Genomic DNA, 5,377 nt, shown 5'->3' on the forward strand with positions numbered 1-5,377 from the left:
AATGACGACGCTAATAACACCGCCGTTCTTTTGTCTTTCTTTTCAGACGAGATGGAGGAACCAAACGAGGTAGATCTCGAAGAGATGTACAGCTGTCTCTTATACACATCTAGATGTGTATAAGAGACAGTGCTAATGGTTTGTTTGCAGTATGACGCGGCCTCCCTGCCACGGTCTTGTGTCTCCTGCCGCGAAGCCGAGAACCTGTCTCTTATACACATCTTTGTGTCTCCTGCCGCGAAGCCGAGAACCAGCCGCCCGTGTTTGGACTGCACGATGTCGGCAACGCGTATCACGTTGTGCATTATGCTGTCTCTTATACACATCTAGATGTCTCGAAGCGGCAGCGATCCCAAATCGGAACAGAATGCTTCGGGTGGATTTTCGCCCAGGTAACCCGTCTCCGTCCAACCTTCGACATCCGGCAGTAGTCGGTTTTCGAACAGTTGATGCGTCATCACAAAGATATCGACCAGCGAACGTCTTGCGAGCTCGTATTTAGTCTGGTTTACGCCCATCGCGGCTCCCTTGGTCAACGCCAGATACCTACACAGACGATCGACGTTGCCGGAAGTGGAAGGCGGGTAGCATCCGTACGTAACCCACTTGAGCGTTCGGTAACGACGCATCTGTTCGTCGCACTCGTTTCGATTCGGAAACGAATGCAGATCATCTGGCAGTCGAGAATCGATTGCGATCCAGTGTTGAAGAAATAGCAACTTGGCGATTGCGTGACAACGGACAGGAGTTTGTTCTTCGGCCAGTCCGTTAGCTCGGTAGCGGCGACGCCTATCACTCTGTACCCTTGCATGTCGCTCTCTTCCATCAACTGACGTCTTTCGACATCGTCCACGTCTTCTCGCGACGGCGTGTCCATGCCGCTGGGACAGGGCACGAATCCGACCCGGGAGGTGGCCGAGTTGCATTTTCCGAGCAACACCTGTCCCGCCTGTATGAGGGAATTGCTCGAGGGCGGATACAGTTTACCGCGTACGTCGTTGTTATCTCTGAAATTAGAGGCGAGATAACAGGGATCGACTTCGTACGCCCTTATCGATCCGTTCACGACAGGCTGCTTTACACTGCTCATAATGCGTGGTGGTCGTGGTCGTGGTGGGGGAGTAGTATTTTTTTTCCCTTTTTCTCTCCGAATGACGACGCTAATAACACCGCCGTTCTTTTGTCTTTCTTTTCAGACGAGATGGAAGAACCAAACGAGGTAGATCTCGAAGAGATGTACAGAGTGCTGATGGAAAACCTACCGTCGATGGTGCTGCCGATACCCGTGTTGCAGTTAAGAGGAAATGCAGAACCTCTTATTGATTTTTTCGGCGGTGGCAGAAGACCGCTACTGGAATCGGTCGGGTTGATGGCGCAGAAGCTGAAGGAGAAAAAAAACAGAAGATCGAACGACGTACCGACGCTGATAGCGTGCCTGGATGGCATGAACCGTCTCTACTTCAAAGTGTGTTTGCGCCGAGAGAAGGTAACGGGCTGCTAACGGCTTACGTAGAGAATAGCATGATGTCGGTATTGGAGGACGACGACGCAGACGCCAGAATATGCGTGACCGGACGCGAAAATCGATTCGTGACCGTCGTCTCGCAACCGAAAAACAACGGGGCGTTTCCTCGATAAGATTCCGGCCGACCTCCCGAGACCGTACGTCGTGGGAACGAACGAATACGTGCTGACTTTGATGGCGTGCGCCTGCCCGTACAAGCCGATGGATGGTGGGCTCGTGCCGGGTACGGTTGAATTGCAGACGGACGACGGAAGAACTTTCAAGGCGGTAATAGCACCGTTCGTCATCGGAAAGCATCTTTCGAAACCGCAGATGCTCCGCGGTAATGCACCGGACGAGTTTCCGATCGCCGGCTGCTTCGACGTGTTTCATCGCACCGCGCGATTCGTGCCGATCAGCGGAAACGTCGGAAAACATATGAGATGGGGACACGGCATATGCGACTTGTTCGGCGTTCGAATGATGTTTCCAGGCGGGAGCGACTACTGTAAGATACCCGCCGTGACGACATTCTGCGGTTTTTCGGGGAGAGATGGCCAGAGATTCGGTAGAAGTATAGTCAGATAGTTCTTCGAGTTTGCTCTCCAGACGGATGCGAAAGGAGCCGAGGAAATGCTGATCGCGTAAAAAAAAAAGGAGCCGAGGAAATGCTGATCGCATAAAAAGGAAGGAGATGAGAATCTCGCGGCACACTTTCGAAGACCATGTCGTTCGATGCGGTTGTATTCAGAATTTTGGATCTACGCAAGAGGCAGAGTTTTTACACGACCGTCGGAAATGTTGGGCAATGGAACAGTAAGTGTGGATACGTACTGGGTCTACACTCGACGACTGGTCACTCGCTTCCGCACACGCTCGATCTGTCGGAAATCATTCCTTTAACGCGTTCCACGTCGGACGTGGTCGCCAAGAAAATGTTGCAATTCGTCGATGGAATAAACGTCACACGTTCCCGGATCAACAACATCACGTATTACGTAGACGGCATGGCATTCATCACGCACCTCGGCATCTGCCGTGAACTGAGGAAGGATCTGTACGACAAAACGAAATCCAGACTGCTGAGTTTGATACGATGTTCTCGCTTCCGAGAGATAAACGAGTTTGTGGAACATTTGCTGTTGTATCATCGTGCAAATAAGATCCCGGGAGGAGGAGATTGGCTCGACCTGCAACGATATTGCAAACCGTTCGTCTGGGACAGTTCGAACGTTAACAGAACCAACGGTGCCAGAGTTAGAACGCCATCCGGCAACCACCACGTTACTCTGTCGATAGGAGAAGATGTGATCTTACGACTGAGCTTGCACGATGGTGTTCAGTTTCCGTTCATTTTCAAAATTTTATGGTGGGCCATAATCGCGTCCGATATGACCAGAAAGAGGATGTACGTAATTCTCACCTTCTCAAACGAACGGTACTACAACGGACAGGTGGAAAAATATCACGCACTGTACGAACTCGCAACTCCACCGAGATTGGTGAAGATAATCAAGTTATGTTGCGAGACCGAGTGCTCGCTTCAATCGCGTCAGCCTCTCGTGATATTTAATCCCAAAAAAATTCTGTGTGGATAGACTTACACGTTTGCCACCCTCGATCGATCCGACGTGGATATATTCTCTATTTCGGCGACGGTACTATCGGAAAGGTGAACGCCGTCGATCTGAAAGAGGAGAATAGAAACGAGTTGAACGCGATTCGTCAATTGAAAGACAAATTGAAGATAAACAACACGAGGCAATAAGATCGGTCGAGCATTTAGCCGGCGAAATCGCCACGAAAGTGACGGAGGACTTGGTGGGACGATGGAAAATCGATTTTCAGATCACATTGAACAGGGTTCAAAAAACGATCGTCGAACGTATAGAGTCTCTGAAGCGAACAATGTATTCGGACGACGCCATGAACGGGAAACGCGAATGGCTGTTTTTCGAGGGCGTCATGGTACCGAGGTTCGAAGATTGGTCGGCGTCAAGCGAAAACGTGAATTTCTCCAAGTTTGTTCTGCATCACGGAGGGTGGTATTGAATAATGAAAGTTGATATAAATTGAAATTTTGTTCTCGGCGTTGTTCATTTAGAGTTGCGATGACACAACAGTTGTTTTCTATAGTTATAGGGCACGGAGAGAGTGTGTACGAAAGCAAACGGTCGTTGTCCGAATGGGGTGAAGATTGCGAGCTCGTCAGGTGTTGGGCAAGGAACGTCAAACCGTCCAACAAAGTATTTCGGTACAGCGCGGTTGTAACCTTGGACCTGAGCGATGCCAACCCGCTGTCGACGACGGACGTTATTGCAAGAGCCGTGCTTCGATTCATGGACGACCGCGATGCGCTGCGGTTCGAGGACGTTACCTGGTACGTGAACGCTATGGCCATTCTGTCTTTCCTGCAAGCCAGCGACACGTTAAAAGATAGACTGTACGGTAACACGAAGCAGAGGTTGTTGGAACTGACGAACGACGTAAATTCGAAAGAGGTGCGTGCGTTTGCCGAAAGACTCGTGAACTACCACGAATCGGGTAGGATACCGGACGAAAAATGGGTACAGCTCCTCTGCTACTGCGAGCCGTTCCTGTTCGATGACGGGGCAGACCTGTTTCGCGATTTTGCTGGCATGAGGACGAAGCTGGTCGACAAACTCTGCGGCGTTTACAGAAAAGCGGCGTGGATGTCCAGCAAAAAGCACGGCGAGGTGCACATGCGATTCGACGACGACGAAATCCTGTTCTCGATCGACCTTACTCCCATCGTCGGCACCAAGCCAGTGTACGTCGTCTGGTGGAAGATCGTGAACACGGACGCCACCAAAAACCGAATATACATCATCCTCGTGTTCGCGTTCGTAGAACCTGAAAAATGCATGTCCGACACCTACCACGCCCTGTTCGAAATCGGAAGCCCTCCCAGACTGCTCTGGTTCACGAACATATGTTCCGAGAGAAGCTGCGTGCGACGACACACAAGACCGATGATGGCTTCCTTTCCAGACAACAACTCTCTGTGGATAGACGTTTTCACGTGTCATCCGAAACCGTTCCGGAGCGGATACTGTCTGGCACTGGCGAACGGAACCGTCGGCAAAGTGCGTGCCATCGACGTGATCGAGTCAAACGTGGCCGAGCTGGAGGAGATGGAGAAACTCCTCCAAAAAGTAAAAGATAATACGAGGACCTATCTGACCCACGTAGACAAACTTGCATCGAAAGTTTCAACCTGTCTGACAGGTGGAGAACCAGTGGAGAACCCATTATCACACATACGCGGTCGAATGCCGCGAAAAACTGGACGGACTGATCACGTCTCTGCAGGAGGCAATGCAATCGGACGAGAAGATGAACGAAGATCGCGAATGGATAGTGTTAAAAAACATTTTCCTACCGAATTTCGATAACGTTCCCGTGTCGACGAATCTTGTTGCTCAAGAATTCACACGTATCTACCAAAACAGGAAAATGGTTCGACCTGCAACGATATCGCAAACCAATATCGTTGAAAAACATTTTCGTACCGGTTTAAGATAACGTTCCCGAGTCGAAAAAAGTACGAATGAAATAAATAAATAAATAAATACAAAGAAAAAAAAGATATATTATGTATGGGTTGTTTTTTTTTTTTAGTTCTGTACTCAAATACGAGAGAGAGAGAGAGAGCGTAACATGGACATGTTCTGTCATCGTTACGTTTACTTATATTTCTTCATTGTATTATTTATAATCATACCATGTTATCTTTTTCTCGTTGCTTGTTGTCGTAACTTGCAGGCAACAACAACGAGGCAGACCAAATCGTATTCCAACTTATACGACGTAGAGGACGCACCGGTGCCTAGGCATTCTGGTCTGTACGAT

Source organism: Anneissia japonica, unplaced genomic scaffold, assembly GCF_011630105.1.
Source record: "Anneissia japonica isolate Jap-2015-1 unplaced genomic scaffold, ASM1163010v1 scaffold643_len365518_cov145, whole genome shotgun sequence".
Lineage (NCBI taxonomy): Eukaryota > Metazoa > Echinodermata > Crinoidea > Comatulida > Comatulidae > Anneissia > Anneissia japonica.